Here is a 23,879-nt window from a genome sequence, read left to right as displayed (position 1 = left end):
AAGTACTAAGAATGTACGTCGACTTCAGAAGAATACATACACTGATTTTCTCTTACATTTACAATATTTTATCCAATCTGAGTCGAAGATTTTTTCGTGGAGGAAGTAAAGTAAGGAGTGACGACTAAGGTCACGTTCAATAAAAAAATAAAATTGAGCACATACCAGTGACACAATGGTGAACACACGAACATGAAAACATGTAGAAACACAGACAGCTTACGAAGCAGTAGAGCGTACAGCAGCCAAGTTTCATTATCATTCTGTTGTTCGTATTACGTAGCGTTTTAATTTTCTATTTATGTGTAGATTTAAGTGCCTTAGTGATTTGTTTATTATGTATTCTTATTTCGTTCATAAATATGAAATTCCGCCCCCCCCCCCCCCCCCCCGCCGCTTTACAGTAACTCGTGGGTAGTTAATGCACAGATTTTGCCTCATTTGAAGGCAATTTCTATAAGCACTTTCGATGCATTCATTTTTTGTATAATCGTTTCCATGTATGAGTGAATTAGCAGCACGATCCTTAGTTCGGGAAGTGCTGTTGTTCCCGAAAACGTGTTCTCTTATGCCCTGTGAGATGTAAGATAGTATTGTGGTGGAAACCTGTAGTACCAGACGCACATATTTTCTGAGAACACATTCAACTACCAACTTGTGTAATGAAATATTTGGAGCAGTACGTACACAGATAATGTTTTGAAAGAAGATACAGGAGCAAATAACGAACGTGGGCATAAACTACTAAAAACTAGCCAGTGGTCTCATGAGCTACAATTTTTTGAACGGCAGAAATGAACGAAACAGTATATAGTTTCCCAATGACTAATTTGTTGAGTTACATGTGAGTTATACGCATAGAGGCAAGTGAGAATAAATTTTACGCCACAAGAATTCTACTTCGAAATAAATGAACTTGGTTTACCGAGGAAATCTGCAACGGTATGGGTGTTTATACACTAGGATCCTGTGCCGTTGGCAAGCTAAATGGTAAAGCGCAAAAAATGGTTCAAATGGCTCTGAGCACTATGGAACTTAACTTCTGAGGTCATCAGTCCCCTAGAACTTAGAACTACTTAAACCTAACTAACCTAAGAACATCACACACATCCATGCCCGAGGCAGGATTCGAACCTGCGACCGTAGCGGTCGCACGGTTTCAGACTGTAGCGCCTAGAACCGCTCGGCCACTCCGTCGGCCAAGGTAAAGCGCAGTACTTACCTTCGTGCAGGGAATGTGGGAGGTGCCCTGTGGTCCCTTCTCACAGCCAAGGTGTACAAGTTGACGCAGGTGAAGTAATCTCGTACATGCTGGAAACAGTGCACAAAACACGTCATACAGATGCATTGACCGGCACATGCTGCATCACTACCCGGCGGTGGGTGCAGGGCTACTGATCTCCAAACGGTGCGTAGCGTGCTGCCAGACTAATTCTTGCGTGTGCAGCTACTTGTAACTGAAGCATTATTGACTGACGGCGTGATGCAGGAGGACAATTTGAGTGGAAAGCAAACTCCACCTTCAAAAGGACACTCACTATAGTGCAAAGAGATATAGGGAAACGATTTTCTGACCCACTAAATAAAGTCTTACCATTACCGCTCATGATTTACTTCCCACGTTATGAAATAAAAACGACATCCATGTTCATTGAACTGCACCTACGTATGTTTATGTACATGTTAGTGTTAAGTTAGACTAAGTACTAATCTCTGTGAATTTTATTTTTTACATATTTATCTTGCCCATGATGAGACAACTATAAAACCCAGAAAGGAGATATACTGGGACGTTATAAAATACACTCCTGGAAATGGAAAAAAGAACACATTGACACCGGTGTGTCAGACCCACCATACTTGCTCCGGACACTGCGAGAGGGCTGTACAAGCAATTATCACACGCACGGCACAGAGGACACACCAGGAACCGCGGTGTTGGCCGTCGAATGGCGCTAGCTGCGCAGCATTTGTGCACCGCCGCCGTCAGTGTCAGCCAGTTTGCCGTGGCATACGGAGCTCCATCGCAGTCTTTAACACTGGTAGCATGCCGCGACAGCGTGGACGTGAACCGTATGTGCAGTTGACGGACTTTGAGCTAGGGCGTATAGTGGGCATGCGGGAGGCCGGGTGGACGTACCGCCGAATTGCTCAACACGTGGGGCGTGAGGTCTCCACAGTACATCGATGTTGTCGCCAGTGGTCGGCGGAAGGTGCACGTGCCCGTCGACCTGGGACCGGACCGCAGCGACGCACGGATGCACGCCAAGACCGTAGGATCCTACGCAGTGCCGTAGGGGACCGCACCGCCACTTCCCAGCAAATTAGGGACACTGTTGCTCCTGGGGTATCGGCGAGGACCATTCGCAACCGTCTCCATGAAGCTGGGCTACGGTCCCGCACACCGTTACGCCGTCTTCCGCTCACGCCCCAACATCGTGCAGCCCGCCTCCAGTGGTGTCGCGACAGGCGTGAATGGAGGAACGAATGGAGACGTGTCGTCTTCAGCGATGAGAGTCGCTTCTGCCTTGGTGCCAATGATGGTCGTATGCGTGTTTGGCGCCGTGCAGGTGAGCGCCACAATCAGGACTGCATACGACCGAGGCACACAGGGCCAACACCCGGCATCATGGTGTGGGGAGCGATTTCCTACACTGGCCGTACACCACTGGTGATCGTCGAGGGGACACTGAATAGTGCACGGTACATCCAAACCGTCATCGAGCCCATCGTTCTACCATTCCTAGACCGGCAAGGGAACTTTCTGTTCCAACAGGACAATGCACGTCCGCATGTATCCCATGCCACCCAACGTGCTCTAGAAGGTGTAAGTCAACTACCCTGGCCAGCAAGATCTCCGGATCTGTCCCCCATTGAGCATGTTTGGGACTGGATGAAGCGTCGTCTCACGCGGTCTACACGTCCAGCACGAACGCTGGTCCAACTGAGGCGCCAGGTGGAAATGGCATGGCAAGCCGTTCCACAGGACTACATCCAGCATCTCTACGATCGTCTCCATGGGAGAATAGCAGCCTGCATTGGTGCGAAAGGTGGATATACACTGTACTAGTGCCGACATTGTGCATGCTCTGTTGCCTGTGTCTATGTGCCTGTGGTTCTGTCAGTGTGATCATGTGATGTATCTGACCCCAGGAACGTGTCAATAAAGTTTCCCCTTCCTGGGACAATGAATTCACGGTGTTCTTATTTCAATTTCCAGGAGTGTAGATACTGCTATAAAAGAGGGAGGCAGTGGAAAGGATAAGCAACTATAAGGAAGAATTTATCACACTTAACACTCCAGATACCCGTGCTAACCCTACAGCCTGGATCGGCACACCAAAATATACGACGTTCTTGAGAAACTTTTTTTTTTCAGGAAAAATGTAATTTTAGATTCATAGAAAAGATTTGTGAAATGTAATTTTCTTATCAAGATTCTACTGAAAACGTTATTCGTACGCAGGAACGATGACGCTACAAACCAATCATAAAGAGCTGAACTATGGACTTGTATAAAATGTAATGTAATGTCCACGTACTTGATGTGAAGGATGGCGCAGTAATTTTTGTGTGTAGTATGTAAGTTAATGTATATTTTGTGTACCATAGTGTATATGTTTTGTTTACAATGTTAACTGCCAGGGCCGGCACCAGAACTATGTAAACAAAGTGGTGATTAGAAATCCCTCGAAAGACACGAATAGTTCAATTCAAATACGTGTGTAAAGGAGTGAAAGAACTACCAGTGCGTAAAGTGGTTGGGCTTCTTGCCCGGAATTTGACATGTAAAGGAGTGAAAGAACTACCAGTGCGTAAAGTGGTTGGGCTTCTTGCCCGGAATTTGACATTTCTTCGGACAATTCGCCCAGGAGGCGAAATAAAAGAATTTAATAATTTTTCTTGTTCATAAATGTATAGATAATTATTCGACCCTTATACCAAAGATTAATTTGAAAAGTATTTACACCACTGAAGGACAAAAGAAGATTTGCGCTCTTCGTTTATTAGTTTTAGTAATAGTTACCTTTCGTTGTTCTGATATCCTGATGATAAGACGTGGCTTCAGTCTGAGACCGCGCGACCACTACGGTCGCAGGTTCGAATCCTGCCTCGGTCATGGATGTGTGTGATGTCCCTAGGTTAGTTAGGTTTAAGTAGTTCTAAGTTCTAGGGGACTGATGGCCTCAGACGTTAAATCCCATAGTGCTCAGAGCCATTTCAACCATTTGATAAGACGCGCTATGTAATTACTAGTGAAATTGTACTAAATAATGAAAGCAACTTCCGAAAGAAATCGACTGTCTCATTTATGATATCATGGATCCCAACTCCTGTAACTGTGGAAGATTTAATTTTGTACGGAGAATTTAGATGGAGGCGACGATCTTCACGAAGGCGCTGCTCAACAATAGAGGTACGTGAATGTGTTCATCTCTTTCCCTTCGTGGCCACCAATGTCAATTTCAATATTTAGGTCATATTTGCCGTGAAAGAACTCACTGTCCCACTGGACTGCTTGTGTCTAAACAGCAGCTCTGCTCCATGTTAACAGACCGAAGTCCAAAACTCAGTTACTGGTTGCACTAAATTTGGAGAAAGTCTCCCATTCTTGGCTGTCCTCACATAGACTCCATTTCGGTAGGTGGCTCTGACGAATGACAGTTCCTCTGTCCACGTGCTGTGTGTTTCTTGCATGTTGCAGGCTGTGTGATTGACACAGCGTACTGTAAGCAGCAGAATGGTCCGGTAATCGTGTCGGGAACAAGCCGAGATGGTGTTTGTGTACGGTTAACCAGACGAAAACGGTCGAGAGAACGGCTATACCAAAACAAGCACCCTTTTTGGGCGTTTGTAGTTCCCGCTTGTTGTTAGCCTCTCTGGCCACAATAGCCTGCAGCGGGCAGGTCTGTGGGCCAGCATTTAAGCGTTGTCGCAGCCAGGTGGCGCTCTCGCAGTGACGGACGGTTGAGCGGTGTGTATGAAAGCGGCTGGACTAAACGCCATGACGTCGTGGCTAAAAGTTTAGTTTCTGGTCACTTTGGTTCGGTGTCGGCTGGGACCGTGAAGATTGTTCGTCGGAAAAGCTGCGTCTGCGCGATGCACGGAACCCAGTTAGTTCTCGGCTTTTGAATTTGCAAGAAGCCTGTGTCCACAGGAGGGGCATCTGGTGAACAGCATTTGTTGGTTCCTGGTTCTCAGCAAACTCGTCGTAACACCTTGATGGCAGCTCTTGGTCGAGCGGCTTTCAACTTACACTTTGATCTGCAAGAAATTTCGGTGAGCGTCCGATTACCATGTGCACGATTGCTCCGCGCTTTGGCTATTCTACTCGCCATCGTGGTTATCCCTCGTGACATGTAAACATCTTCATTCACGAATATTTTAAGTGTTCTCACTCAAGTTACGTTTCTGTCAACTGAATGTGTGTGACTCAGTTAGTGGTACTTGAGCTATTTGACTAAGTTTTGTCGCACCTGTAATTAAAATTTGTTGTTTACTTTGGAACCAGGTGCTTCATGCGCAACGTTCCCCATTTTCAAGTGTATTTACAGAGTATGTTTGTGTTGTAAATGCAAACTATTAGTGGTTCGTATGTTACAGGATAACTTCATGTATGTATTATGTATATTGTGTGTCCAGCTAAAGAGGCATTTACTGAAAGTTTCTATCTCTCTAATGGCGATCTCCATCCACACCTAAGTGAAGAAAGGGATATTGCTTGGCTCTGCTGCTCCTACTTCTATCATACTTTGAATTTAGTGTTGTCGAGTTATTCCGTCTGCTTGGAAGCAGAGCTCTTCCTTCTGATTATCCGAAAACAGTCACGTAATAGTGGATGGCTGATGTTAATGATCTGTTAGCTATTTTCAATATGTTTTTGAAACATGTAATGAGGATTATGGAGGTTTATTTTGTGGACTTGTGATCTGATTAGACATCTGTGCTAATCGTCTATCACTTTTTTTAACTTAACTTGTTATTTCTGTGATGTCATTCAGTCATTTCTGAAAGTTACATAATATCTACCAACATTTGTGTTGTTGGAAATGAATTTAATTAATTCTGGGTTAGCTGCTCAGATTGTCTTGCATCATTTTCTGTGTTTCAATAAATTGGTTTGTGCTTTAAAAAATATGTTAGCAAATTTGTGTACCGGTATCATTCCACTCAACACTATCTCGCTACCACATTGCAATGTGTGCTTTTGGACAGGGAGGTGGACGACTGTGCGTACACCAGATTGGGAGTACCGGGTTCTACATGATACTGAGACGAACTCTAGTACAAGCTCCAGGCATGTGGCCTGCCAACATGGTGTAAGCTAAAGTACGATTACGTGTGTTCTTTCCATATAGCTTACACTTACTTCTCTCAGAATTTCCAACGTCTTGCACCATTTTCAACTGTCGAACGGTTTTTTCTGGTAGACAAGTCTAACGAATGTGTTTTGATTTGTCTTCAGTCTTGCTTCTGTCATCAGCCAATACGTCAGAACTGCCTCTCTGGTGTCGTACGTTTCTCAAACTTCTCTTTTCTACTTTTCCATGTGTATTCTTGTACAGGCAACTGGGATGCAGCAGCTATCGAGCTGATTGTCTGATAATTCTCACAAATGTCGCCCCTTGCTATCTTCGGAAATGCGTGGACGATTTTTTCAGAAAGTCTGATGGTATTTCGACAGTCTCATACAATTTACATACCAACGTGAATAGTCGTTTTGTTGCCACTTCCTGCAAGGATTTTAGAAATTCCGATGGTATGTCATCTATCCCTTCTGCCCTACTTTAAATAATCCGAGGCTCTATTAAATTATGGTTCTAAAACTGGATTCCCTACCTCTTCCCTATCTTTTCCCTATAGAGGCCTGTTTCTTTCTCTATCACGTGATAACACATATCTTACCCCTAAGAGAAGCCTTGAATGTACTCTTTCCACGTGTCTGCTCTCTCCTGTGCATTTAACAGTCGAATTCCCACCACTCTGTTAACATTACCGCTATTACTGTTAATTTCACCGAAGATTGTTTTGACTTTTCAATATGTCGAGCCAGTCTTTCTGACAAACAATTTTTAAATTTTTTTCACGTTTTTCATGCAGCTATTTCGTCTTAGCTTCCCTGCACTTCTTGTTTATTTTATTCCTAAGCGATTTTTATTTCTATATTCCTAAATTTCCCTGAACGTTTTTGTACTTCCGTCTTTCGTCGATCAACTGAAGTATTTCTTTTGTTATTCATGGTTTCTTCGTAGTTACGTTCCTCGTAACTATTGCTTTCTTTACAACTTCCATGACTGCCCTTTTTAGAGATGTACACTGCTTTTGAACTGAACTGCCTGCTGAGATATTCACTATCACAGTATCTATAGCTTCAGAGGACTTCAGGTGTGTCCCTTGATTCCCTAATTTTTTTTTTTTTTTTATTTTTTTTTTTTTTTTTGCACTGGTTCTTCCTGACCACGCTATTAAACTTCAGCCTATTCTTCGTCATCATTAAATTGTGTTTTGAGTCTATGTCTAGTCCTGGGTAAGCCTTAGAATCCAGAAACTGATTTCGGAGGCCCTACCTGACCGTGATGTATTCTAACCGAAACCTTCCTGTATCTCTTGGCCTTTTCCAAGTACAACTCTTCTTCTTGTGGTTCTTGAACAGAGTATTCTCTATTGATAACCGAAATTTATTACAGAACTCAATTACGGTTTCTCCTCTGTCATTCCTTGTTCCAAGCCCATATTCTCCTGTAACTTTTCTTCTACTCCTCCCGCTAAAACTGCATTCCAGTCGCACATGACTGTTAAATTTTCATTTCCCTTTGCCTTCTGAATTACCCGTTCAATATCCTCACATACTTTCTCTGTCTCTTCATACTCTGCATGCGATTTCAACATGTATATTTGGGCATTTGTTGTCGGTGTTGGTTTGCTGTCGACTCTGATGAGAACAATCATGTTGTAACCTCCCCCTCACTTATCGACCTTAATGACAGTGAAAAATTAAACCGCGTGTACCTAATGGAAATTTGGCAAAAGCAATCGTCACCGAAGTTAATCTGTCGGTAAAGAGGGAAGAAAGGGTTACATCTAAATGAAAGGAAAAATGCAAATGAAATTGGTGGAAAATAATTTTGAGAAAAGGGTAAAATTAATAAAGGAAGTAAATGTGCGTCCGTTACGTTAACAAGTAACTAGCGGTAATTAGATATTTGAGATTTGGGGGAAATTACGGTCGCCAGTCCTATGGACAATTACTATAGTAACTGAAAAAGAAAGGTTATTGCACATCTAACTAGCACTAGGAGCGTGGCAACTGAAGGTTGACACGTGTAGTGTGAAAACTGAAAGTTTGTCAGAAGTAATACATTTCGCTACACTCTGACTTAATTTAGCAAAAGAATTAATAAAACCGGAAAATTGAAAGTTAATTTAGTGACTGAAATTAATAGTGAGCTTTGTTTCTGAAGCACATCGAAATTCAATAAAATACGGTTAGTCTTGGGCTACCTCAACAATCATTTAAAGAGCTACTTGAATCTACGCAATTTAGAAATAAGAGATTTAACTTTGAACTTGAACTAAATGATTCTGAACAATTATCAATAGTAAAATTTAGTACGTACCAAGCTGAGCTGCAGTCACAGGTAAGCTAAAATATGCTAACAAAACTCGCACTCTTAATTTGTGCTTGTGTAATCTAAATATTGTAGCCAGCTATGAGTACCTTAACTGAACTTTGAAATTAAAGCAGTGAAATGGAATGATATTACTTTAATGCTGGAGTCTGAATTTCAACGACACTCGGGTTCATTTCGGAAAAGGAAGTGACCCTGCTTGGTAATGCAATTGGGACAATGAGCAACAAAGGTTCATGCTAAGTTGCTGTAATTTTGTGATGCAACAATTTTAAAAGCTGACGTCTGCCATACAGTTCTAAAACTTTACGTGCTTCCAGTCTTCCTTGTTGGTTGATTGAAGGTTCGAAGCTGTCGATCGAGGAGGTGGCGACAGTCACTCATTGTCGGCCGTCGCTGTTGCAGAAGCTGGATGTTGGCGCGCCTTCTTCTCGACACGGTCTCCAGCCGAAACGGGCTCTTGATGCGTGCCAGCTAACGCTTCCCGTCCGCGACACCATGTCCGAAACTATCATAGCAAGTCGAGCGCAATTACATGCTGCTAAACCCCGAAAGCGCGGCAACTCGCGGGAGCGTCACACAACACACCTGCTCCACTGCACTACCCCAGCCAGACCCCCTCTGCCCGCGCTCCACGCGACAGAGTTCACACTCTCAAAGATCGTAAACACTTTGGTTCTCCACACGACCTATCGATGTAATCGTTCGATAGCATAGTTTTCCCTAGGCAAGACCCAGCGTAAAAACACAAATAATATTTACAAAACAACCAATTATACATACATCGACATAAATGCATATATATATATATATATATATATATATATATATATATATATATATATACAAATAGTAAAACAATTAGAATATATAAAGACACAGAAATGTCATATCTTGAGGTAACAAAACAAGGAAAAAAATTATAGTACAATAGATGGAAATAGGAGGATATGCATTTCCGGCGTTACAATGTCACTAAACTGCTCGCAGTAAATCATCCCCTGCCCTGACCCCCACTGTATCTAGACTGAGTGACTGTATTTCCCTTTTCAAATTTTCTAACTGCGCTACCAAGTTCAAACTTTTGATATTCCGCGTCCCAACTCATTGATCTTCTCATTGTCACCCCCCACTCGGTAGTCCTGTCCCAGAGATCCGTACGGAGGATTGTTCTGGAAATTTTGGCAATGGAAACATCATCATTAACCTTTTTCTATTACAGGCCACACATGCTATGGATAAACATTATGTGTCTTTGTTGCAGTGGTTTCCTTTGCTTCCTGAATCCTGGTGTTATTAATCATTGCTGAATCCCTGTCTACACCTCCGTCTGGTTTGACAAGGCCTTTGCAGAATGAGGGTGACTTCTTATGCCCAGAGTCATCGGCCGCCACTGCTGGTAATTTCTACTCAGTATTGAGGCAATGGCGGAGTTCGAACCTGGGGTCGAGGACGTTTCGGTTACTAGTCACGGACGCTACACTTAGACCACGAGTGATCTGTGTAGGAAATATGAGCTTATAATCACTGAGATGTGTAAGAAACTGCCGCATTATAAATGACGTTTAAATTTATTACTTCTTTACTACTAACTCCATTTACAACACATTTCACAGACAGTAGTCACAGATAAGACTGGATGTACGTGGAGAATTATGTCATTTTATTGCTGATAGTTCTGGAGATATGTCATCATAAACATTAAGCTCTGTGAAGATGAAACTGCAGGGCGAAATTCGCTAGACGTGCAGGTAAAATATGTGTACAAATACGTGTGAAATGTGTTAAATGTACTTGACAGACCCGTATACGAACAAAGCCATAGGTAAAAAGCTCATTCTTAACACGAGAATGATTTCAGTAGCATTTGGTACGCATATTAGTTATATTCTGGAAAGAAATACTGCAGGGATTAGAAATACCAGTCTGCTATTAGGGCGAGCGTGTTAAGGAGAAGAGAGAAGCTGAAGGAGGAGGTGGACTGACAGCGATATGGATGGAGGAGATAGGCACAGACAGCAGCAGAAGATGGACAGAGGTAGGGGGAAGCGAATGGAGAGATGACAAACTAGCGAAAGAGGAGGAGACAGACAGAGAGAGAGGGAGGAGGAGATTAACCTGCAGAGGGGGAGAAGGAAATGGAACGAGAAAGGGGAGAGGACGAGGAGGACAAAGAGAAGGGCGAGGAGGACAAAGAAAGGAAAGGTTTTGAGAAGAACTGGGAGAAGGGGATGAAGATATGGACTGTGAGGGATCAGCAGGTGATGGAGAGAGAAAGGGAGGAGGAAGAAACAAAGAGAGAGGGAGAAAGACGTGAAACTATTGAGGGAGGAAGAGATGCAGAGAGGGAAAGCAACAAATAGACAGAGTAGGAAGAGCAGAGATAGAGGGGACAGGGAAAGGAGCAAATGGACAGAGGGGGGAGGAGCAGACTGACAGATAGTTGGAAGGAAGGAGGAGACTGGTTGAGCAGCAGGAGGAGATGGAGGGAGAGTGAGGGTGGAGGAGGTGGACAGAATGGGGGGGGGGAGGAGATGGACAGACAGGTGGTGAAGAAGAACATCGAATAAGAGGGGGATGGAGGAGATTGTCTAATAGTAGAATGGAATAAATACATACCTGGGCAACGCCGGGTATTCAGCTAGTAATCTGATACATTAAAACAGTGAGCCATCTAGAAAGTAATTTACGTGGGAAAGGCCTGTCTGTTTACATTTGGCTGCCTTCTCATTTATTATATGTTCGAGGGGGTAATAGCTCGATATAATTAGCAAGCTGTCACCTTGTGTTCTAGATCAGCGCCATCTGGTGGACCGGTCATCTCAGACGCAATTAATCTCCACAACGCTACACTCTGCCTAGAAAAGCAGTTGACGGACGGAATCCAGTACATTACGCTCCACTTTCCAAGGCGAGATAAAATACCAGTTGACGGACGTGGGAGGTGGTCTGCTCGGACGCACCCACACCTGGCGGCTAAGTGAAAGCCGAAGCGCGAGACACCTGTGCTAATCAGGCCATGAGTGCGGCCGGCGCGACAGCGCGATCCCGCCCTCGGCCGAACGGGAAAGTGAGAAATACCCCGTTTCGGGAAGCGGAGCTTTCACTGCAGCTGCCTACCCGCTTGTTTTCAGAGGCTCTATCTGCGGGCCGCATCGCAGCGTTAAACTGCCGGTACTGCACCTTTTCTTGCGAGCTGCCGGCGGCGCAACAGCGCGGCAAGTGTCTGTGCGGTTAACACCTGCTGCGGGGGGTCGACTGAGCTTCTCGCAGAACTCGTTAAGCGCTGCTACTTGCCGCCTGATCACGGCTTTTGTGAAAGCAAGGACTCCTTCCCACCCGCGGCGTGATCGAAAGGGCACCTCTGTTGAAACAAAAGTAGGAGAAGTCTTAAAAAACGTAGCGTCGAGTAATAGATGATGCATTCTGATGGGTGTACAGTTGGGTAGGAGAAATATTACGCTCGTTTTATTGTACTAGAGAAAGGGCGTACTTGACACTAGAGCAAATAAGTCGACAATGGCGTGAGATACAGGTCGACTGAGGTGACGTAAGTCATGGATCAGCGATATGAACATGTACAGATGGCGGTAGTATAGCGTACTCAAGGTATAAAAGGGCAGTGCGTTGGAAGAACACTCATTTGTACTCATGTGACAAGGTTCACGACGTGATTATGGCCGCACGACGGGTATTTTTGAACACGTTATAGCAGTTGGGGCGAAACGCATGGGACATTCCATATCGGAAATCGTTAAGAAATTCAATATTCCGATGTACACAATGGCAGGAGTATGCCTAGAATACCAAATTTCAGGCATTACCTCTCACTACTAACAATGCAGTGGGCGACGGCTTTCACTTACCGACCGAAACCAGTGGCGTTTGCATGGAGTTGTCATAGACAAGAAACACTGGGTGAAATAAGCGCAGAAATCAATGTAGGACATACGATGAACATGCCCATTAGGACAGTGCGGCAAAATCTGACTTTAATGGCTATGGCAGCACACATTTGGAGTGAAATCCGACTTCAGTTGGTAAGAGCTGTTGGTAGGTTTCGAGTGTGGCGTAGAACCCACAAGCCATGGTGCACCTAAGTTGTCAACAAGGCACTATGCAAGCTGGTGATGTCTGATAATGGCGTGTGCTTTGTTTACAAGGAATGGACTGGGTCCTCTGAGCCAACTGACTGAAAATGGTTAAGCCCGGCTAATTGGAGACTATTTTCGGCCATTCATGGACTTCATGTTCCCCAACAACGGTGGAATCTTTAGGGATGACAATGTGCCACGACAGTGGACCGCAGCTGTTCGCGACTGGCTTGAAGAACATTCTAAACAGTTTGAGAAAATGATTTGGCCACCCAGATCGCCAGACATGAATCCAATAGAACATTTATGAGTCATAATTGAGAGGTCAGATGATGTACAGAATGATGTATCGGCAATGCTTTCGCGATTATGGACGACTATAGAGAGGGAGCGTGGCTCAGTATTTCTGCAGGGAATTTCTAACGACCTGTTGAGTCCATGCCGCGCCGAGCTGCTGTCGTACGCCTGGCAAAAGGAAGTCCGACACGATATTAGGAGGTATGACTATCGTTACTCAGTGTATACTTGTTAAGCCAGTATATGGTATGTGGTACATTTTCCATTACTGTCAAACCCCCACCCCTTTCCATTTCCCATTCCATTCGTGGATGAAAAGCAAGACGAAACATTGTGGTAGCCACACCTTTAATGTTATTGATCTGTCAATTCTGTCTACCAATATTATATTAATGTTTGTTAGGTTAGCACTATCCGTTTGCAACTTTACAAATGCAATATTTCTTTTGTCCGACACGTTTCGTGTCACTGTATTGAGGCATCATCAGTGGTCTGTTTACAGGGTGTTGGGAAGGTCCGTGACAAACTTTTGGAATTTACCGAGGGAAGTAAGTACATAATGTTTTGAATAGGAACCAATGTCCAGAAACTTGCCGTTTGTGTTCTACGTCGGTTTCACTTCAGATGTTTAACTCATCCACTTCCGGTTGAGCAAAAAATGGTTCGAATGGCTCTGAGCACTATGGGACTTAACTTCTAAGGTCATCAGTCCCCTAGAACTTAGAACTACTTAAATCTAACTAACCTAAGGACATCACACACATCCATGCCTGAGGCAGGATTCGAACCTGCGACCGTAGCGGTCGCGCGGTTCCAGACTGTAGCGCCTAGAACCGCTCGGCCACCCCGGCAGGAATGACACAGTACAATTATTTGGTAACAGTGCGAAAGGAAACAAACCAAAACATCCTTTATTCACTTAAGCAAATTTGTCTGTATTAACACTTAAACAGCCGCGCGGGATTAGCCGAGCGGTCGCAGGCGCTGCAGTCATGGACTGTGCGGCTGGTCTCGGCGGAGGTTCGAGTCCTCCCTCGGGCACGCGTGTGTGTTTGTCCTTAGGATAATATAGTTTAAGTAGTGTGTACGCTTCGGGACTGATGACATTAGCAGTAACGTCCCATAAGATTTCACACACATTTCAACATTTATGCACACTTAAACATGGTGTGTTTACATAATCTCAAAAGACAGGGACGAAGCATATTGTACGCACAAAACGTAATGTTTAAGTGTTGTCACAAACAAATGTGTTTAAGTGATAAATATATGTTTCGTTATGATTCCTTTCCAATTGTTACCAGATAATTCTACTAATTCTACTAATTCAGCTCCTCAAGCAGAAGTGGATGAGTTAAACATCACATAAGAACTAAGACCTTCTTATAACGGAAACAGGAAACAGTACATTTCTAGACATGGTTTCCTGTTCCAAATTTCACACCCTTTGTGTAGGGTGTTCCTTTCGACTTGAGAAGAAGGAACATCTCGTAAACGATGCATCGTACGAAAAACAAGTCGTACATCAATAGATGGGACATTGTCTGTGCTACAGCTAGCCACCTCCAAACAACCCCTCCTGCATGGGGGGGGGGTCAACATTGTATTCTAAAATGGGAACCCCCTATTTTTGTTGCATATTCCGATTCTACGCCAAAGAAATACGTGTGGCCTACCCAAACCATTTTTTTTTCATTTGTGGTAGAAGGCACTAATCAACAAATATCAAGTGTGTCTGTCTGCGCAGTTAAGAACCGGCGCCTTTGATTCTAATTTTTGGAGATTTTGGAAATTTGTGGTAAGGTCTTATGGGACCAAACTGCTGAGGACATCAGTCCCTAAGCTTACACACTATTTAATGTAACTTACGCTAGGGACGATACACACACCCAAGCCCGAGAGAGGACTCGAACCTCCGACGGGGGGAGCCGTGTGGACCGTGACAATACGCCCCTAGACCGCGCGGCTGATTCTAATTTCGTTTGTGTTATAAATGTCAACCATCGCGTTTCAACTATTGATATAGATGTTCAATCGTTACTTGAATGTGGGAAATGTGTCTGTACGGTACAAATAAAATGGATGGAAAAAAATGGTTCAAATGGCTCTGAGCACTATGGGACTGCTGAGGTTATTAGTCCCCTAGAACTTAGAACTAGGTAAACCTAACTAACCTAAGGACATCACAAACATCCATGCCCGAGGCAGGATTCGAACCTGCGACCGTAGCGGTCTTGCGGTTCCAGACTGCAGCGCCTTTAACCGCACGGCCACTTCGGCCGGCAAAATGGATGGACACTGACATTCTAGGAAAATAAGCTACTTGTCGGGTAACGTAGTCTTCTGGTCCCTACGGGGTCCACAAAACATCGGAATGCTTCATTTCGGTGGCCGCCCTCGAACACTGCTATCATGGTGGCTGATTTCGGTGTGTGTTTCCACTCAACCGCCGTAACCGCCGCGCTGGCCGTTAGTTGGCTACCGGCGCAACACAAACTACAACCGGAGTGATAAGGCGAAATGTCCATGAAGTGAAATTGAGATTTAAATGAGAATTGGACATCGTGCTAAGTGTAACCTCCCCGTAATTATTTTTAAATGATATAAATTGAATGAAAAAAACAAATAGAGCCAAATGTTAGCTTCCCACAGTAATAAAACTCAATGATAATAAAATGTGCAAAAATGTTAAGTCCCCACAAAATTAACGTTAAGGTGAACCTGATAAATTTTATAAGGGCAGCTGCGCTGACCTTAGGCCCTGTGCAATAAATAATCTGATAAATTGATTCTGGGAGGAAAAGCATAGGAAATATTGTTTCAATTGGAATGATTCTTTTCTTAAAAACGATTGCTTTGAAAACAAAATTATTATTGGGGCATTTCTTGAACAAATTAATTACAATTAACAGATGTTATTGGCTGAGCGCAATGCTGCTTCATTACCTTTGATAACAATATACCTCGTCCTGAATCGTGACCAGAGACCCATGTCGACGCCCGCCGACTCCTCACACACGACTACTGTCTCACGGGCGTTACTAGCACTGACTGAGTGCAACTCGCAACAGAACTCTCGCGCGGTTAAGCGCAGACTAGCAACGATAAACAACTCTCTGGTCAGAGATTCTGTCATGCCTCGCCATCGCTGGTACATATGAGACGTACGCGTTTCAACATAAATATCAACCGTTAGAACACAATGGTTTACATTCAATGAAATGTAGAATCAAATGTGTCAGTTATTAATTGCAAAAACAAGGACACTTGATATTTGTCTATCACAGCACCATATACCACTACAGGGGAACATTAGTTTGAATAAATCATACGTATTTTTTGGCGTAGAAGCCGAATATGCAGTAAAATGTGGAACTCTCATTTGAAAATTCGAAGTTGATGCCACCCATGCAGGAAGGGTTGTTAGGAGGTGGCCAGCTGTAGCAAAGACGGATGCCCTATCTACTAATATCAGCTTTTAACCTAGAACATTTTTTTTTTTTTGTACGATGAGTAGCTTTCGAGATATTTCGTTGTCACAAGTTAAAACAAACACCCTATATATTTTTTTATAGTATCCCCATGCAGGAGGGGTTGTTTGGAGGTGACTAGCTGTAGCACAGAGGCTAAGCCATGATAAACAGGGACGAAAAGCGTGTGGGAAAGCAAATATTCCATTTATTCGGTGGCAAACTGTCGCTCTTAACTTGTAAATAATTAATACAACGCTGGTAGTGCTCTGTACGGTCTCTGACATCCATGATTTTAGGGCACAGGTCATTACTAGAGATATAATTGTGTCAGATCGATCAATTTCGCGCAGTTGTTAAGGCACTGGTCCCATTTCCGAGATTCCAATGTTTGAAATATGCGTCAAGCCAGCCAGAATTAGATTTTCAGTAATTTCCCTGAGTCACTTACTGCAAATGCAGGGATGGTTTATTTGAAGTGGATACGACCGACTTTCTTCACCACTCTACCCCAGTCCGAGTTTGTGGTACACCTCTAATGGCCTTCAAGATGACAGGATGCTAATTCTAATCTTCTTCCCCTGGAGATCCGTTTTCGAATGCGAGCTCCTCGAATAGTGCTGGACTTTCCATTATCGGGGACGCCTTTGTTCTACTGTCTCCCACTCCAGTCTGTCGAGAATCTCTGTGCCACTCTCACCTTTGCTGAATTCTGCACCTCGTCTTTCATCGTTTCTGTCTCTTCCATTGATGTCACTTGGTAAGGCTCTCAGAGTAACGAACTGAACTCAAACAGTGGTCGATCGAGGTTCTTACAGTCAACTCTTTTGGCAGTGAATTACAATTCTGTAGCGTTCTTCTAGTAAATCTGAGTCTGTAATATAGCTTTATGTTGTTACGCCTTAAACAGCTCCCGACAGAATCTCCCCAATACATTGATTGTGAATTACGGGCGATTGTATAGTCAAACAATATCGGATATTTTCTAGTATTTGCACGCTTTGTTTTAAATTTGCTTCTAGAGTCAGTTGCTCATGTTTGCATCCGATTCTGATCATCTACATGTCTCTTTGCATTTTATAACAGGACTCCAACGATCTCACCTAACGTACACAACTGCGTCATCCGGAGGCAGCTTCCTATGACTAGACATGTTATTAGTCAGATAATTTATACACATTCGGAACATGACTGCAGTTTGTTGGATAAGTCAGTTATCTGTTTTGTTGAAGGTATTTAATTCACATGATTGATTGGAAACTGCATAATTTGATCTTCAGATTCACTTGTAGCACTCTAACTCAACCGATGTACTGAAGTTCAGAAAGCAAACCGAACTGTAATGATATTGAAAATCATTCAGGTTACTGTATGCAAAGAATTTCAAGTTCTATTGTGTACCCATCACGAAAGTCAGACAGTCATGTTTGGTACACACAAAAATTGATATATTTTGTGCTGACAGCAGCAATACTGATTTTTGATGAGGTTACGTTTCGGACTGTTTTTTGGAGTTCTGTTTTGACTTAGACTGACGGAAGCACATGTAAAGATGAAATTGTATAATTTCGAAATCAACTGCATGGACCAGTACTTTCATCGAAACAGCTGAATGGATTATACAATGGCAGTGTATTTATGTAACATAGCTGGTCACTAAGGCTCCAATCACGAAGAATCACACCAAAATCCTGCATGTTTTTTGGAGGTGCAACATGTTTAACAACACTTTCTAACAACCCTACCACAACAAAGGTCAAAAATTAATTATGATTTGTAGTGTTGATCACGCTGCTAAATATTGTATTTTCGGGCAACAACAAAGTTATACTATGTGGCAGGTGTCATTAGAGCACAGTTAATAAAGTCATTTCATGAAATAATGGATAAAAAAGGTACTCATCTTTTCGTGTTTCCCACGCTGGTCTCGTTGTGAAATCATGGCTCAATCGTCGAAAATCTAGGTGGTGACGGTTCCAAGCTCGGATGCAAAGAGGCCTAGGTGTTATTCTGCGATATTGAAAAGTTTTATAGATGTATTTCATAAACCATTCTTGAAGATTGAACTTTTGCAACTTAGCACAATGTTGATGTAAAATGTTAATCAACACTCCGAATTTAAGTTACACTTCTTTTTTATTACTTTTGTTGCAATATCACGTAACTCCCAAAACACCACTGCACAATATAAAACATACTTGAAAATATCTTCCTCACTGTTAAAGTTCACATTTTATAAACTGACAACAATTTGCGTCTTTTCTACATGACGACCAAGACTTGACTCTCTAATACCCGATTACGCGCCCAAAAATCAGAGTTACAAATACGTCAAAGATCATAGTGACAAAATAGAAAATTAACATAAGAATAATATCATAGCAATATAAACATATCGATGTATCAAAGTACCTCTACATTAATGAAATCAAATCGGAATGTTGTCTCAGAAATATGTTAACTACTTTACGGAATCACAGTAGAATATTGCTGGTATCGAGAGGTTGAGGTGAGGTGCCGTAATGGTTACGTAATTCAAGTACCATTACAACTTCCATCCTAGGTTTATATGGTACCAATATGTGCCTCTGTAATGGTTTCATTCGGTCTTCAGTCTCTTCTTATCCTGTGCCAATACCTTAATTCTATTTTCTGCATTTCTTTCAAGAGGTTAGTCATTTGTTTCCAAAGGTCTAACCGATTTCACTTATTACATCTCAGGAATACCTCGACAAACGTTGAGGAACGGTGTATCACAAGCAGACAGTCATTTTTCATTCAACAAATTAAACATTTTAACACATCATTCTTGAGTTTTCTGGACGAGGCGAATCACTAATTGTACGTAAATTACATTTTATTGAGTCGATGTTCAAATAAATTTATTCCAGGCGTTAAGTCTGCCTGAGATATCAATGCGTTCTTGACACTTTAGCACCGTTCTGGTATCAGGAATTTGCATAGATAGCTCATTCTGTGTTCGATTCTCATCTATCAGGACATTTCATTGAACATTCTTGTTTCATGTTAGGAAACACATCAATAATTGGTAGAATAAGCTCTCGGAGTATAACAAGGTAGACCCAAATCATGATCCCCTCCCCTCTTCCACATTCACACCACCGTAAAAAGGTTCTTACCAATTCAACACACCATCATTTTGCTCTATTTATTAAATGTTCCCTGAAGTCGACAGTTATCTGAGATGTTCATTAACAATGAAACATATTAGGCCTCCAAGTGGGTGTAGTCAAAGGTTGCTGTGGAATGCAAGTGGTACAATGTTGAACAGCTCTGTGTATCTGCGAAGGGCACTCAATAAGTACTGTAACGCTGTTTTTTTTCCTGAAAGAAAGTTGGTTTTATTCAGAATTGCAATACATATTATATTGTCCTCAACTCTTTCGGCTACAAAATCAAATTTTTCAACATCGTTTAATGCGACAGCCTTACACCACCTTGCTAGGAGGGCCGGTACGCCCACATTGTACGACTCTACTGGCAGACGTCGGAGCCAATGTCTTGCTGCATCAGTATTCTCCCAATAATCCACGCACTACTTCCCACAGAGTCTATCCTTCATTGAGCGAAACAGATGGCCCTTCTTTGCTCGTTATGGTCTTCTGTTCACCAGCGAGGCACACAACATTTGAGTACCCAAACTGTTGGACGAGTGTGTCAGCACTACCAACAGAGACGTCCAGCTGAGCAGCGAGATGTTTGACTGTGATCCATCGATCACCTCGAATGAGAGTGTCCGCACGTTCCAACATTGCAGAGTCACAGTTATTTGCGGCTGGCCGGCTGGATGGAGATACTACAGGTTTCCGCCACCTTGTTGCTATGATAACAGACCCCTAGAGCAACGACTCACCATGCTTTTGTTCACTGCCAGGTCTCCGTAGACAATCTGCATGCCTCTATGAATATCCGTGTTGCTCTGGTTTTCCTCCAAAACAAACTCAATGACAGCTCTCTGGTTGGAATGCACCTCCGTTACAGACGCCATTCCCAAAGTTACGTGCTGCCACTGACTGGAACTTCATGAAACTATAGGAACTAAAACGAGAACATTCCATTACGTCCCACAATAAAGTCCGTATTTTTCAACAGAAATAGTCCGAGAAAAAATGTGTGGTATTATTTACTTAACACTCCTCGTAGTACACTGCAACTGATGTAAAATCCACGAGTTACGCGTATTGGTAGAGGCCCTAGATAATAATTCTCAACAACTGTAGTTCTAATGTTCGAAGAATCCCTTTGTTGGTGATTCCTAACAGTAGTTGTATGTTGGTTCCCGTAGGCCAACCTGTAACTACACTGAGATAACCAATGTATTAAAAAAAAGGCCTTTGCTTAGAGTAACATCTGTGTGTGTGTGTGTGTGTGTGTGTGTGTGTGTGTGTGTGTGTGTGTGTGTGTGTGTGCGTGTGACTGTGTGTGTGTGTGTGTGTGTATGTGTGTGTTTGTGTGTGTGTGTCTATGAGAGAGAGAGAGAGAGAGAGGGAGAGAGAGAGATAGGTGTTTTCATGAACCAATAGCTGCATAAATTCTACAGTAGCCATGAAATATGGTGGTCGTAGAGACCGTACCTACTAGAGGTGGTTTAGGATACAATCCAATAGTACCTTCCAAGCAGTTACGCGACCTATTCTCCTGCCTCAGCACGAAGCTGGTTGTGGGAGCATTTCTGAAAGTGCTTATCACAGTATCCTGATTGTCCTGTTTTCTTCCATCGCACCGTGCGTCGCGGCTCTGGGATGAAGACTCGTTGTTTCTCAAAGGCATCAGTTAAGCGCAGCAAAAGTACTTTGGTGTGGATACCTCCACAGGGAAACTGAGCGTACTGCTCGCCGCAAACAATTATCGGTCCACATTTGATCTAGGTCATTAATACAGTGTTAGATCCAGAACCTTAATTCCAGAATCTTAATACGGTTAATTACAACTAGTGACACAATACACGGTGAACATTAATAAAACTGACAAACTCCAGGGACGGCTTCCTGATTGGAAATGGAGGAAAGAATGTCCTATGAACATGTGTCCGGAAATTCATCGTTGCCACGGTGGACGGCGCTGACCAATGACAGTTCCTCTGACAAGGCGCCGTGTGTTGCTTGTTAGTCGCAGGACGTGTGATTGACGCAGCGTACTGTAAGCAGCACAGTGGTCCGGTATTCATGTCGGGAGCAGGCCGAGACGGTGTCTGTGTACGGCCAAGCAGACGGGATCCCTCGAGAGAGAGAGAGAACCAGGTCCTCCAGATCTGTTGCATGCACTATCCGCCGCCTGCCTGCCCATTCGCCTGTCTGAAAGGACCCATGATCACACAAATTCCCAAGAAGGGTTTGAAATGTTTTGTGAAGTGGTTGGTGTCTGTGAGGGCACTTGTTACAGTATAACCGTACTGTATCTTGACCGTTTCCATCTGCCTGGCCGCACGCGAACACAATCACGGCTTATTTGCGACATGAATACCGGATCATTCTGCTGCTTATGGTACGCTGGGTGAGTCACACAAGTCACACAGCCTGCTACACACAAGGAACACACGGCACTTGATTAGAGGAACTTTCATTAGTCAGTGCCATCTGCCATGGCAACGATGTATTTCCGTACACATGTTCTTAGGACCTTCTTCCCTCCATTTCCAGTCAGGAATCTGTCCCCGCAGTTTACTGGTGTAGCTTAGAAGAAGTAAGCGTTGGCTATGGTGCACAGTGTATCGTGTGAAATACATATCACCAGTATGCTTAGCCCCTCAAATACATTGAAAAGATGAGACGAATTTCCCAAAGTTTTTATAATACCAAGTAGTGGCTACACCTTATTTTTATGCCCAATTTGAGATATGAGAATCTGATTGAAAATTTGTATCAAGTCTGTTGAGAGATTGTAAGTACCATTTCCAGAGTCCGTTACCAAATTTAACAAGCTTTAGTTTGCTAGTGAGAATCTTTCACGCCACGCACTGCTTCATACATGACAATTCAAAACCAGGCCAAGATTCATCAGATGCAGTATTGAAAATGACTTTAAATTAACTTGTGTAACCACGTTATCATTTTGCGACCATTTCACTGCAATCATTTTGGTTGTGGTAACTCTAAGGTTACATATTTTTGTTTACCAGATACTAGACTTCTTTCCTTCAGGAGTCCTTTCATTATTTTTTTCAGTATTGGGAGCCTTTGCTACTTACACACACGCATATATTTCTCCTTCCTAATAGGTTTCGTGATCAATAACATCGAAATCATTCTCTGTATTTTCCATACTTACTGTAATAAGGAAATAATGTGAACTAGTTTGCACAACACAGTTTTACGTTCATTCAAGTAGCGCTGATAGGTCAATAAATATTCAGTCACAATCCAGCTCGTCAACTCTTGTCCTCCGCATTGTCCTGGTATTTATCACATTTCTTCCATTAACAGGAAGAAAGTCTCATCCAAATTTTCCTGATTTTGAGATTGTTATTTTCACTCCCCATTCGAGTCGTAGTTTTTCTTCATTGGTAACATTACATAAGGGCCCTTATAGGGAGCCCGATGGACCCTCCTTTTTGATGATGTGCAGTTCCTCCCCCTCTTCCCTTTCCGACCAGGTCTGCAACAAGTTCTCGCAGGAGGGTTCAGATAGTAAGCAAATAAAAAATTAGGATTTTCTCTTGATTTCTTGCAGTTCAGGCAAGTAGTAACTATGACGGTGGAAGATAGGGTAGCATAGTAGCAGTAGGTAAGGGAAGAAAGTAGCTTGAGAATAATGACAAAAGAAACGAGAGGCCTGAAAAATTAATATCCTTCTGTGATCACTTTGATCTGTCAATTACAAACAAACAGAACCGTCGTTGAAGACTGTGCGGATGGAAATATTCAGGTAACAGTACTAGATACCAAATGAATTTTGCGGTGAATAATCAGATATTTAAAAACAGTCCCAAAATGGCTAAAACATTCCCTGTCACAGATCCTAATATAGATCATAACTTTATGGTTTCAGACATATGCAAAACCTGATACAAATTAAAAGAAAGTATCGTCAGGAAATGAGATGTACTTAAGGTGATAACTAAAGGATCTAAGACTTATTCTCTATCCGTTTAATAAAAATTGGAAAATTCAGAAAAATATTCCAGAAGAAAAGAATACAGTCTTGAAATTAGTATAAGAAGAAACTGGAAAAGTAACGAAGGGAAAGGAGATGAAGAGATTGATTACATTAAGATTGTTAGATAAATTGGATGAACATAGAACTAATACACAGGAACGTGAAACAAAATTGACTTTGACCCTTCTGTGGTAGCAGAAAGCATAGGTACCCAGGTAACGTAACTCGTTTTCTTGCTGGCATTGACAGCAAACAATTGGAAACACATAGTA

Source organism: Schistocerca americana, chromosome 5 (assembly GCF_021461395.2).
Source record: "Schistocerca americana isolate TAMUIC-IGC-003095 chromosome 5, iqSchAmer2.1, whole genome shotgun sequence".
In the NCBI taxonomy this organism is placed as follows: Eukaryota; Metazoa; Arthropoda; class Insecta; order Orthoptera; family Acrididae; genus Schistocerca; species Schistocerca americana.
This window is presented reverse-complemented; position numbering follows the sequence as displayed.